Genomic DNA, 14605 nt, shown 5'->3' on the forward strand with positions numbered 1-14605 from the left:
TGTTTGGCAGTCAAATAAAAAATTATAACACTCTGTAATGTAGTTTCAAATGTAGGTACAGGAAATATTTAAAACATTTATAAGTGCGGAGGGTGAAGGGACATAAAGGGAGGTAAGGTTTCTTCACTTCAACTGGCAAAATGTCAATACCAGTAGACTGTGATAAGTTCTGTCTATATAATATCTAAAGCAACCACTGAAAAAACTACACAAAGAGATATCGTGAAAAACACGATAGATGAATCAAAATGACATTCTAAAAAATCCACGGGAAGGCAGGAAAAAAGAAAATAGAGAAATAAAAAACAGAAGAAACAAAGAGAAAACAAATTAAAATAGTATACTTAAGCCCTAATATATCAAGAATTACAATTAATGTAAATGGCCTAATTATACCAATTACAAGACAGAGATTAGCAGAACAGATTGAAAAACATGAGCCAACTATATGCTGTCTTTTAGAAACTTGCTTCAAATATAATGTAGGTAAGTAGAAAGTTAAAGGATAGAAAAAGATATATACCATGCAAACATTACTCAAAAGAAAATATATCAGATAAAGCAGACTTCACAGCAAAGAAAATTACTAGAGGCAGAGAGGTATGTTAATATTGATAAAAGGGTCAATCCACCAAGAAGACATAGCAATCATAACTGTGTATGCACCACACAAGAGAGTTGTAAAATATGTGAGGGAAAAACTGATAGAACTGAAAGGAGAAATACAAAAATTCACAATTATAGTTGGAGACTTCAATTTTCCCCTCTTCAAAGCTGACAGAAAAACTAGACAGAGAATCAGCAGGGATATAGGAGAATTGAATAATACAATCAACTAATAGACTCTAACCAACATTTATAGAATACTCCACCCAACAACAGAATACACACATTCTCTTCAAGTGTCCATGGAACACATACCAAGGTCGACTATATCTTAGACATAAAACAAACTTCATTTAAAAGAATTGAAACTTCACAGTGTATGTTTTCTGACCACAATGGGATCAAACTAGAAATCAACAACAAAAAAGATAATAGAAAAATCTCCAAATACTTGGAAACTAAACAACAAACTTCTAAATAATCGATGGGTCAAAGAAGTAGTCTCAAGAGAAATCAGAATCAATTAAAAAATAACCATTAGAACTGATGAAATTTCCAAAGTATTCAGTTACAAAATAAATTCATGAAAATCAATAGCTATATTCAATTATAAAATATAAAGGTGAAATAATCCTAGTCACAGTAACAATAAACAATAAAATATCTAGGAATATACTTAATAGCAAATGCACTGGAGTTATATGGAAAAAGACATAAACTTCACTGAGGACCATAAAAAACTTGATAAATAGAAATCTTGTAGTTACCGGCAAATTTACTTTAAAATTTATATGGAGAGTCAAAGGAACTAAAATAGCTAAACCAATTGTGAAAAAGAATAAAGTGGAAGAATCAGTCCACCCAATTTATTATATAGCTATAGTAATCAAGTCTGTATAGCATTTTCTACATTCTTGAATAAGTAGATGTAATATTGGAAGAAATTCATTAATCCCCAGATGAATCTACAAATAGAAAACAATTCAATAAAGTCCTTATGGAATTCACCTGGGAAAAGAAACACCTGATTCGGCCATGAACGTTAGGCAAAATGGGGTGAGATTTACCATATGAGATATCGACAAGTATTACAAAGTTTCAACAATTAAAATATTTCACTGATCGTGGATTAGACAGAGCTGTGGAATAGATTAGAAAGTTCAGAATCAGAAACACGCATCTGTACAAAGTTAGTATAAATTTATGTACGTAAAACAATCGTTTCATATATTTTGACTGGCTTTCTATTAACAGTTGTTCATGGCAGGAGGGTAAGTCAGGCCCCAGTAGCTCCCTTAGGCCAGAAACAGACATCTCTGGCTGCTGTCAGAGAATAGACTCTGTAGAGGGGTCCAGGCCATAAGGGGGAGACCACCTGCGAGGCTCTGCGGGGAGCTGGATGAGAGCTGACGATGGTTTAACAGGATGGTGACAGGTGTCTGCAAAAAGTGCTTAGATTCTAAGTGGGTTTTGAAGGCAGAAAAGCCAGAATTTGCTGATGGGTTAGAGATGGGGAGAGAGAGAAATGATGGAGTCCAGGATACCCAAGCAACTGGAAGAAGAGAGGTGCCCAGCCCCGAAATAGGTGAGTCTGCAGAGGGTGCAGGTTTTAGGGGGGTTCAGGAAACACCTATGAGACATTCAAATGAAGGTATGGAGTGGGCAGAAAATACAGAGCCTGAGCGTGAACATACACTTCTATAGTTGTCAGATTTTTCATAATACATTAGACTACCTTTACATGATTTTATTGTCTGAAAAAAGTTACTTTAGAAGCTATTGGCTATGTTTCATTCAGGTCAGAACTTCAGGATCCTCTTCCTTTCTAGAGTTAGCAGATTTGCCCTGAAACATTTCAAAAGAGACTGAGAAATGCACGTGAGAGTCCGTGCGGAGACAGAGCTGAGAATCCCAGGGAACGGCTCTGCAGGAGGAAGGGGGCCCGGTGTTCCCACCACCCAGCATGGCCCACAGGCTCAAACCCCCACCGAGGAAGGACTCCAGCCCCCTAAGTTTTCCTTTTTCCTTCTTTAAGCACAGAACGCTCACTGTGCCTAGGAAGACAAAATGGCAGCTTACACGTGGGAGAGACCTGGCCAGACAAAACATCCAGGTAAAGGGTTGAATTCCATAAGCATTTATCGAACACTTGCTACTTGCCAGGTACAGGAGATACAAATACGAATATAACAAGGAGTTTGTAGCGGAGTAGGGAGAAAAATTGCAATCATGAACAACAATGAACATTTATTTTGTCACAACTAGGCTTGCAGAGGAGAAGTGGCAAATGCTCCAACACAAATGCCTAGATGCAGGGGTGAGTCCAAAACTTTTAACAGCCTCACCAGCAGAGCCACCAACTGGTCAGCACGTCCTGGCTAACCACCAGTCCCACCCAGGCAGGCGAAGGGGAAATCTACTGAGAAATGAGCTTACACTTTGTCCCAAAGGATGACTGAAGTGTCTTACAGGCAGGTAGGCTTCCTGCTTTTGTTGTACAGAAGCCCAAGCTCCTTGAAGAGATAACATTGGATGGGGAGGAGAGGCGAGAGGGAAAGAGACTACAATCTGTGGGGTCGGGCAGGGCACAGGCAGAGCATGATTTGCCCGTCTAGGGAGGTACAGAGTCAGCTGGGGCCACAAGCAGCAGGAACAGCTAGGTCTCAGTGGGAGGCACCAGCTTGGTGTACCCCAAGAGGCCACAGCCTCGGCCCCAGGCTGCCAGTGTTGCTAAGATCCCAGGGCCAAGCTCATGATGAAACAGGAGAGCTACTCGCCTTCAAGGAAGCAGCTGGCATGGCTAGGAGGTTCTTGGGGTGATTGTGACAGACTGAAGATGGGCCTCTTGCCCCACTGTCCAGACACCAAGGAAGCCTCCAGATTCCCATGAGACCCTACGTTCCTATACCCCAGGATGGCTGGGATCAAATTGCCTCCAACCCAGTCATGTGGGAATTCAGAATCCAATTTATTTTGATTTAAAGGGAATAAAGGGAAGCTTGGTTTCTTACACATGGGGGTCTGTGGGCGAAGATGAATAGCCTGCACAGAGGTTTTGGAGCCCCCTAGCCATTTATTTATGGAGCAAAACTGGACGGGGGAGCAGAAGAGAAGATGTTCAATGGGGGCTGTGATTTTATAGCTCTCCAATGGCAGTTTCCTTCATTACACAAATAATCTTTCCACTCCTGCTCTAAGCAGCCTCTGGACTGGCTGCTGGCAATGTAGACTTAACGAGGACACAGGCCCTGCCATTAGGGACATCAGTCTGGAGAAAGAGGCAGATGTGCCCGCAAATGATTTCTGAACTCCTCATGGCCAACAGAGAAACAATTCAAGAATTGAATGTGTCACTGCTCATTTGAGGAGACCCTTTCTGCTTGGTCGCTGGTCAGTAACAAAGCACCGCCACCCAGAAAGAGATGCAAAATTGTAAGCTAAAGTTTCAAGAACATAAACAGACTCGGGGGCATGCCTGGATAATTCAGTCCAATTCAGTGCTAGTTACAGCACCTCATACTGGGAACTCTGCTCTCTAAGGGCCTCTCTAACCTACAAATGTCATGAAATTATAGGGAAACTCCAGGATCCCCTAACAGTGAACCAGAATGACAACAGAGGATTAGGACCTAAAAGTCTTACATGGGTTATAAAAGACAAATAAAAACAGTCTACATGGAATAGGTGTGTGCTTTAAGAACTATCTAAGATTCCTGAGCCCAATGTAGGGGACAAGGATAAGGGCGGAAAAGGATGAAGAGGAGAGTGGAGGGGTGGCAGATGGAAGGCATCTGGCATACTCTTCCTCCTAAGACTCCAGGGAAAGGATGGTAAAAGAACAGAAGAGATTTGATCCCAGGAGAGGGATCACGGGTGGACCAGACAGTTCTGCAAAGTTTGGTTGAAAGGGACGGATGAGTGTGAGTTAGCTGAAGAGTAGGGCAGAGAAAGTCCCAGCTCGAACGCAGGTGGAGGGCCTGCATCTGAGAGTAGGAAACTAGCGTGAGAGGTTCTAGACTCAGAATCGCCAAGTTCGACAAGCACAGAGTGAGCAGTGGGGCTGGAAATAGTGGAAATAATTAAAGGGTCTATATGTGGAACAGTCCACCCTGCCACATTCCCCCTCAATTTCATATGCAAAAGAGCTAATAGCCAGGTATGAATTCTGCCCTCGGCACATGGGTGTAATATCAGTCTTCAAGGTAAAAAGGTCTTTCAAAGGCTGAGCAAGCCGACTGTAAAAAGGGCCCAACCTAAATACACCGTTGTGAAATTTCAGAATACCAAGACAAGATCCCTGAAAGAAAAAGTCAGCTATAAGAGACAAAAGAATCAGACCCAGATTAGATTTCTCGTGAGCAATACCAGATGCTAGAGGACAGTGGAATGTGACCGATAGATTTTTGAGGGGGGTTTAGTTTATACCTAGAATTCTATACCCAGCCAAATGATTCAGCAAGTTTGAGGGCAAAATGAAGGCAGTTTTCAGATATGCAAACACTCAGAACTCTTCCCTCTCACATACCCCTTCTGTAAGAGTTACTCAAGGACTTAGTCCTGCATTACAGGAGTCTAGTGGATGTGGAAGAAGACATGGAACTCAGGGAGCAGGAAGGAAGCAGAAAGTCAGTTGTGCAGCAGCCACAGAAGCCGCTAGCCCTGCCTGGAGCGGGAAGACAGCCATCCTGAGAAGGGAAGTCTCCAGAGGACAAAATGGGGGTGGGGACTCCATAGGAGAGTATGACTGAGCTTTGCAACAACTGAGGATATGAGAAATCCCTAGGATGCAAGCCACAAAAGGAAAGACATCTAGAAACTCTAGGAAAAACTAATAGCTGCACAATAAAGTCATAACAAAATATTGTGAAATCAGATTTAAGAAGAAGTCAGTGGACTTGAAAAAAGAAATTCTAAGTTCTGGGGGAAGTTCTAAGTAGTGGGGAAAACAACCCAGAAGGTATTAGTGATACAGTGAAGAAAAGATGCTTCTTCTCTCATCAAGAACAAAGAAGGTTCACCAGCAAAGGGGATGCGAGATGTTATACAAGGAAGGTATCATCTAAATATAACATAGAAAATACGATATGATTGTGAGCAATTAGTCAAGTGTAAGAACAAATTATTTTGGACAATCTTCTGTGAGTAGCACGGGAGTGGGGACTTAGAAATTGTTGGAAAGGAATATAATCATCATCTTTTCTTGGCCGTGGAGCTAATAATACTCTTTATAATGTACAGGCACTCGCTGCCTGCAACTCTGCCCAGAAATCCACATGGCTAATTCCCTTACCTCCTTCAGGGCTTCACTCAAATATCACCTTTTAGAGAGAGCTCTCCTGACCATTCTGTCTAAACTGCAACACACACACATGCACACGTGAACCCCTTTTCCTAGCTTAATTTTTTTCCTTAAGCACAGTCAGCCTACTGTGTATTTTGTTTCTTCATCGTGTTTTCTGTCTCCTCCTACGAGGAAGTATGTTCCAGGAGGGCAAGGATTTTCCACTACCGTGTTCACCAGGGTTCCCCAGCACCAAGGACAGGGACTCCCTCATGGTAGGTCTTCAAGAAACATTTGTTGAATTAATAAACATTGGATAAGGTCACATAAGCCATAATTTACGTGTTTACGTGACAGAAAGTAAATGTCATTACACGCGTTGACGTAAAAATAAAGGCACAGCCCACAAAAGTTGGGGGACGGGAAGGCAAAAAATAAAAAAGGGAGAAGAAAAGTTAGGAGTGCTGATATTCTCAATTTACTATGTGGGTAATCAAGATACTGTCCAGAGTTGATGAAAGAAGAAGTAGAGGTTTAATGAGGTTATGTAAAGTCACATAGGTAACAATTAAAATAACCAAAAATAATGATGTAACCATACTGGTATGAGTGAGTCAGAGAAGGCCAAAGCCGTATAAATCTAATCAATTTTTATCTAAACTTCAATGTAGCAAAAAGCTACTAGATAATTTTAAAGTTGAGACATTTAGAAATATAACATAAGCATAGTATTTAAAGGATGGCAATACACTCAAAGACCTTATACGAGAAATAAACACAGTTGCTGTGAAATTGTGGTTTCAATAATGAAAGACTACATTGCATCAAACGAATACTTCTATAGATAGTAATTATGAACTCCGGACAAAATATAAACAACTATTGGAAGGGTCTAGAAAGTGACCCAAAGCAGACACAAAGAGGAGAAGATTCAACCCTCAAAAGAAGGCACTCCCTTGTCTGCAAGAGGTGGAGCAGCTAAAACTGAAACAGAAAGTCTGAGCTGGCTTGAAGTGTGAGAGTTTGAAGCAGCCAGGGAAGCTGCAAAGTGAGGGGAGAAAAGAAACCCTGGAGTAAGGAGTCACCAAGTTTGTGCATAAACTCCCCTCAGATCCTTAGCTGACCCTGAACTGGGCATATGCAGAGAAATTCTAAGGAGCCTCCTGGAGAGCAACAGCTGGAAGACTTAAAAACTTGAGCAGCAATTTCAGCTGTCGCCCACTGCAGGAGAGACAGTTTAGACCTGGAATCCTGCCAAGTTAGAGGGACTTTGTAAACACTCAAGCTTTCCATTAAAAACCACAGAAGGGCTGTCTGTGCCTTAGAAGCAAGACTATGTCCCCGGACTAAGGGTTTACCCTAAGACTAACGGAAAAACTGAAACACTCACCCTTAACAAAGTCTAAAATGAAGAATCCTCAATTTCAACGTGATTTGCCACTCATTCGACTGCTTGATAGAACAAAAAGAAACACTCTTCAGAAAACTATAACAGAATCCAGAGTTCCTACAATGTATCATGTAAAATGTCCAATATACAATAGAAAAAAAAAACTTTAGACATGCAAAGAAACAGGAAAATATGACCAATAGTCATGGGGAAAAATCCACTCAATAAAAATAAAACCCAAGATGATACAGATTACAGAAATTTTAGAACTGAAAAGTATAATATCTGAAATGAAAAATTTACTGAATCATTTTAACAATAGATTAGATATGGCAGAAGGGAGGGTAAACATACTTTAAGATGAATCAACAGAAATTATCCAGTATGAAGAACAGAGATAAAAAATTAAATAAAAAGTCTAAATGAACTCTGAAAGAGTATCAAGTGGTCTAACAATATGTGCAATTGAAGTCCCATAAGGAGAGAGCAAGGAAAAGAAAAGTATTTGCAAAAGTAATGGTCAAAAATCTCCCAAATTTGGTAAAACAAACAAAACTTACAAATTCAAGAAGCTTGGACTACGCCAAGAGTAATGAATACAAAAAAAATCACATTTAGTCCCATCATAGTCAAACTGCTGGAAGCTAAATATTTAAAAAATAATAATAATGTTGAAAGCAGCCAGAGGGAGGAAAAGAGACACATTACACACAGGGTACAAAGATTAAAAAAAAAAGCATTGATGTCTCATAAGAAATAATGGGACCAGTTGGCAATGGAATGACACCTCTAACATGTTGAAGAAAAATATTGTCAACAGTGAATTCTATATTCAGTGAAAATACCCTCCCGAGATGGACTAAAGATATTTTCAGATAAATGAAAGCTAAAAGAATTTGTCACCCCTAGACTTGTACTACGAGAAATGCTGAAAGAAGTTCTTCAGGCTGTAGGAAGCTGACGCCAGATGGGAGCTCGCATCCACAGGAATGAAGAATACTAAAAATGGGAAGTAACTGGGTAAACATACCCAGGCTTTTTCCTTCTCATAATTTGCTTTCAAAAATGACTATTTAAAGCAAAATAATATCACTGTAAGGTGGAGCTTATAAAGTATGCAGAAATAAAAGACATGATGACCACAATGGCACAAAGGACAGACAGTGTAGAGGGAGCAGATAATGGACCGATTCTATTGCAAGGTTACCGCGTTTGTGCAGTGCGCAGCATGAGCTGTGAAGTGGAGAGTGTCAGGTGTGAAATGAGAAGTGATAGGAGCGAAATTTTCAGAGAGAAATGATATAATTCTAAATAAGCTTTGATATGTTCGGAATGCATATTGCTAGTTTTAGACCAACCATTAAAAAAGAAAACTAGGCATAGCTAAAAAACCAGCAGAGGAAGTAAAATGAAATCCAAAAAATATTCAATCAATCCAAAAGAAGGCAAAATAGAAGGGTCAAGTGGGGCAGAGGAAGAAAACAAAACAAACAAGATGATAGACTTATACTCAACCACACCAGTAATTGCATTAATTGTAATTGATGTACAGATTTCAATTAAAAGGCAAAGAATGTCAGACTATACAAAAGCAAAATCCAACCATATGCTACCTGTATAAAATATAGTTTCAATATAAAAGTAAAGTGTGGTTGAAAGTAAAAGTGCAGAAAGATACATACCATGCACACGGTAAGGATAAGAAGGCTACCGTGGCTGTTTTAATATCAGAAAAGTAGACTTCAAGACAATGAGTATTACTAGAGATAAAGTGGAATATTCCATAATGATAAAACAGTAATTAATTGGTAAGATAGGATTATACTAAGTGGTGGTGTACCTAATAACAGAGCTGCAAAAACAAATAGAAGGGGGAAGTCAACAACCCTATAATCATAGTTGGATATTTTAACACCCTTCTCTCACTAACTGAGAAAACAAGCAAACTGAAAATCAGAAGAACACTATCAAACAACTTCATGTAATTCACACTGACAGATCACTATGCTTGACAAATATAGAATGTACATTGTTTTCAAATGCATGTGCAACATTCGCCAGGATGGCTGATCTAAAATTCATATAGAGATGCAAAGGACATAGAATGGCTAAGAGAATCTGGAAAATGAAGAACTAAGTTGGAGGACTCTTACATCCTGATTTCAAAACTTACTCTAAAGCTCCTGTAATCAAGGCAGTGTCATGCTGGCACAAGGTTAGATATTTAGATTTATGGAAGAGAATGGAGGGTTAAGAAATAAGCCTGTACATTCGTGGTCAACCGATCTTTGACAAGTCCAACTGGGGAAAGGACAGTCTTTTCCACAAATGGCGCTGGGACCACCGGGTAGCCACATGCAAAAGACTAAATTTGGACCCTTCCCTCACACCATACACAGAATTTAACTCACAATGGATCACGGGCCCTAATGTAAGAACTAAAAGCCTAAAACTCTTCAAAGAACACCTAAGAGTAAATCTTCGTGGGTTTCTTAGATAACGATATCTCAAAAGCACAAGAGATAAAAGAAAAAACTGATCCGTTGGACTTCATTACTCCCTCTAGTGGATCTAAAATATAACCGTATGTATAACTATTTCCCCTTTTCTGAAACAATAGTAAAAGATATTTCCCTAACAATCACTCTAATCAGCGGCCTTTTAATGTTCATCACGGCCAATTGAATTAATTTTGCTTTCCTGTGTAGCACGACAAGAAGGGGCACAGAGGCATTTTCGGGGGTGATGGAAATGACCTGTATCTTGACGGTGGGGGTAGTTACAAAACTGTACCAATTTATCAAACCAATGGGTTTGAAGCCTTCAAGTCTGTGTATGGATTTCACTGCATGTAAATTTTACTTCAATAAAGATTTTATTTTATAAAGTGATCACTCTGAGGAATGGCATGAGAGGGGAAAATGAGCCCAGTGCTGCCTTTTGGTGCTTCTTAAAAATTTTAAAAGGATGTGTATAAATTACTTTAAGCTCTTTAAGTTTTGAAAAATAAAGCACATTTCCAATTTGAAGCTGCTTATTATCCTTGCTTCATAGAAGACAGAAGATGAGAAGAAACCTCCCATTTGAGAGGGGATCACTTAGCATCAATAAGGTTTCCCCTCTTCCTTCCCTGAGTCCCCCAGAGTCAGAGCACTGGTCCAGGGAGAACACCAGGAGGTCTGGGGCAGGTTCTGAGTCAGAAAAAGACTTTCTCTTGAAAGCTGCAAAGAAGTGAAGTTGTAATGATTTATTCCCTGTCGTGGGGCTACTGTAGCAAACACAGAATCTCTGAGAAATGAAAGTCAGAATCTCAAAAGCTTCAGTTTTTGAATGCGAAAGCTTATTTGCATATCAATATGGCCTCAGGACAGTAAGCAGAATTAGAAAATTAAGAAACTACATTAGAAGGGAAAGAAAGAAGTAGGACAAATGTGGGGAAGTAGAGAGCACCCCTCTGTCACCCAGCGACATTCATAAATAAAGAGCAAGATTCCAGCTGCTGTGGCTGTTGAATTTTGATAATACTATGACCACAAATTTATTTACTAACTCAATGACAAACAAATCTTTTTCATTAAAAAATACACATCTGTACGGCATTACTCCCTCTAGTGGATCTAAAAATAACCACATGGATAAGAATGTCATCTTTTTTGAAACAATAGTAAAAGAAATTTTCACAAGAATTATTCTGACCGGTGGTTATTTTAGTGGTCACCACAGTGAATTAATTTTGCTTTTATGTATAGGAGGCTTTTTTCCCATATCCTCACCTCTAAGAAAAAGGTACTTAACATTTATCAGAATAATTAGGCACTCATAAATCAGAAAATGATAGACATTTCAAACATTACTTACAAGGATAAAAATTCTAAAACCATTGAAGGTAGTACTATATTCAATATAAATCATAAATATTCCAAGAATTTCACAATCACTTTTGAGTAATGTGCAACTGAGACATTTTAACAGCCTGTTTGTCCACAAAGTGTTCAAAATTGGGTTAGTGATCATTTTTAATAAGTAATAATTCAAGTTTCATATCTACTTATAAAGTAAATTTTCAAATATAGTGATTATTCATTAGATCCTCAAATCTCAAATGTTGCCTAAGAAGTTTTTTGTGAACATTTTGTCATGCCATGACTGTATCTTATATTTGGAGGCATATATGTAACATATAAATTACAAAATGACATGTTTTAGTTGGCTTGACTTTTGAGTTTATCACAACTCAGTCACAGATCCCACGACTAGGGAACAGGCACCTAAAATGGATCAAAGATAATGATATTCAGTTGAGCAGATCTCTATAGCCTAATTCAAGTAAAATTTTAATAACTAGACAGCAAGCTCTGATATTAGATGAGTTGGGACTGGTTTTACTATTGCAAATAACTGAACGGAGTTTCACATATCTTTTTAAAATGAAGAATTTGAAATGACAACACATCTTAGAAGGGTGAGCTCTTACAGAAGTGAATTTAGGTAAAATATTGATGACAAGGTTTCCTATGTCTGGGAAGTAACATTTAACGGCAGTCAAAGAGATACATTTCCCTCCAAAATCTAATGCCACTGCCATCAACAACCCCACAGAGGCTCAGCTACCTAAAATGGAAATGAAAATATAATGTATGGAAATATTCTCTTAGAAAAACTCCTTAAGGCTTCCCATGTATTAATGTATTAGTTTGCAAACATTAAGATCAAAGCCAGAGCAACAAATATATCCTAAAAAGTTTTTCGTCAGATTTTTATTAACGATATACAAGTAGCAGGGCATAAAAAATTAATAGGCTCAAGCCTTGAAATGTCAAACCCAATGATCTCTACCCATGCTCACCTCCTCTGCTTTTTGTTTCAGTCTTGCCGGCTCTGGGTCTTCTTGCCTTGAGCGACTCTACATGGTTAAAAAAAAAAAAAAAAAAAGGAGAAAGAAAGGTTAACAGATGGTTTAAGAGCCCCTCATCTGTTGCAGTAAGTTAAAAAATAGTAAAAGAAGAATAGGATCCAAGGTGTCAAAAACGCAAGTCCTAAATTCATAGGTGTGTCATTTCAAGCCTTTAGGCTTACCCAATACACTGTTAAATATTCGGTTTTAAGTAAAATCTACCGTAGGTTTAAAAAAAAAAAACAATTTACTTGTAATATTGCTAACTCCTAAGTTTAAAAATTAGTTTCTATTCTTTTTTCAGTATTTAAAATGCTGAACTTTGTCCTTCCACCCTCTTTAGGCCATCTATATAACCGTATGTCCTCACGTCTTAATTTCCGGGAAGCTCAGCTACCCCGTTAGAGAAGCAGCTACGACCAGGCAGACGTAGAAATGTGCATGGTCGTACTTCCCACTTCCTGGATCCCAAAATATCCTGCGGTGCCAAACTTTCCGCCCCCAAATCTCTTGGACAATGAAATCAATCCTTAATTGCTAACAGTCCTTTGCACCACATCTAGCTCAGAAAGACACCAGCAACACGAGGCAGGACCACTTCCTTCCGCGCTGGTTAGCACGAGCCGACACACAAAGGGCCTAAAGAGTATTTGAAGAAGAAAATAAAAAATTAATGATATTTGACTTGGAATTCCAAAAGAAAAATTTTGCCTGTTTCTAATCTAGATTGATTAGCCACACATTTTAAAGAGACAGAATGAAGAGTAGCCAAAAATGCATCCAAAGCCAAAATGCGTCTACGTAAAGAGAGAATGGTGGCAGAGACAACCATCAGAAGGACCTGGGCTGGGGTGCTGACGCCAGGACGGCGTCGTGATGGGAGAGGAGACAACGTCACCCTTTGCAGAAGAATGAGCTGCTGGGCTGGGGGCAGCTCCCACCACCGGGACGAGTTCCTGTCCCCAGTCCTGACTGCGGTGCTGGTCCCTGCCACCCATCAGGCACACGACTGTCCCACTGCAGCTGTGGACATAGAAACTGCACGATCTAGCTCGTCCCCCCTCAGACAATCTGCAGTTACAAGATCCACCAGCCCAGCTGTTTATCTTATCACCCCCTCTGTCTCGCCATCACCAAAGTCTTCTTGCTTTCTGTATGCAGCAGAAGGGAAGAAGAATAAAAGGAAAAGTAAAGTAGTCATGAAGGGAAACAAATGAAGGCAGAAAAATGCACCGAAAATAAGTCATTATATTAATAATTCCTAGTTTTTTGGTATGAGGAGCTAAGTGAATGCTGGTATCATTTCCTGAGACGGAAAAATCAGGGGGATGTAGGGAGTAACTCCAGAGCTTGTTTGGGGACCCATGAAGCCTGCTGTATCAGTTAGAGCACCGGGAGAAGATGGCAAGTACATAGCTCTATACAGGCGTCAGAAACTCAGGGGCAAGGTCCTGACTACAGATAGGACAGCTGTGAATCGCCACTTATACGAAATTTCCAGAAAGAGAGAGAGAGAACAGGCTAGTGGTTGCCAGGGGCTTCGGAGAGGAGGGAATGGTCGTGGCTGTTCAAACGGGTACAAGGTTTCCTTTTGGGGTGACGAAAATGTCTTGGAACTAGCTAGAGGTGACAGTGGCACAACACTGAGAATATATTAAATGCCACCGAATTGTACATTTTAAAGTGATAAATGATTAATTTTATATTATGTGACCTGTGCCTCAATAAAAGAAAGTAAAACATTCCAGATAGACGGGAGGAACAGGTCTATGGCACAGCAGGGTGATTATAGTCAATAACAGTGTTGTGTACACATATTTCAAAATACCTAAGAGTAAATTTCAAATGCATCACCATTAAAAAATGATAGGTAAGAGAGGTGGTAGATACGTTAAATAACCTGAATTCAACAATGCAAAATGGCCAAAGCAAACAAAAAAACAAAATGGAACCCATAAATATATGCAATTATGATTTGGCGATCAAAAACAAGATGAATAATAAAAAAAGAAAAGTAAAAAAATAAAATCACCTGGGAATTATCAGCTCATAGAGGGTATTTACAGTCACGGGGCTGAATGAGATCGCCCACAGCCTGAGAGGAGGCAGGTGAGAAGATGCCTGAGGCTGGGCCAGCTAGAACAGGTGAGGTCAAGGAGAGCAAGGAGGTGGGCAGAGGAGGGGAAGAAGGAGCAGCTGGCGAGGAAAGAGGAACACCAGGGGAGTGTAGCATCCCCGAGTTCAAGAGAAGACTGTGTGGAAAGAAAATCATGAATCCAATCTGCTGGGAGCTCAAGGAACATGAGGACCAAGAATTAACCCCTGAATTGGCCAGATGCAGGTGTTTCGGAGCAATGGTGGGGACAAAACTCTGATTACAGTAGTTTAAAGAGAAAACCTGGGGAGGAAGTGTGCTCTAAAATTTGTGCCCGGG

Source organism: Propithecus coquereli, unplaced genomic scaffold (genome assembly GCF_000956105.1).
Source record: "Propithecus coquereli isolate 6110/MARCELLA unplaced genomic scaffold, Pcoq_1.0 Scaffold358, whole genome shotgun sequence".
Taxonomy (NCBI): domain Eukaryota; kingdom Metazoa; phylum Chordata; class Mammalia; order Primates; family Indriidae; genus Propithecus; species Propithecus coquereli.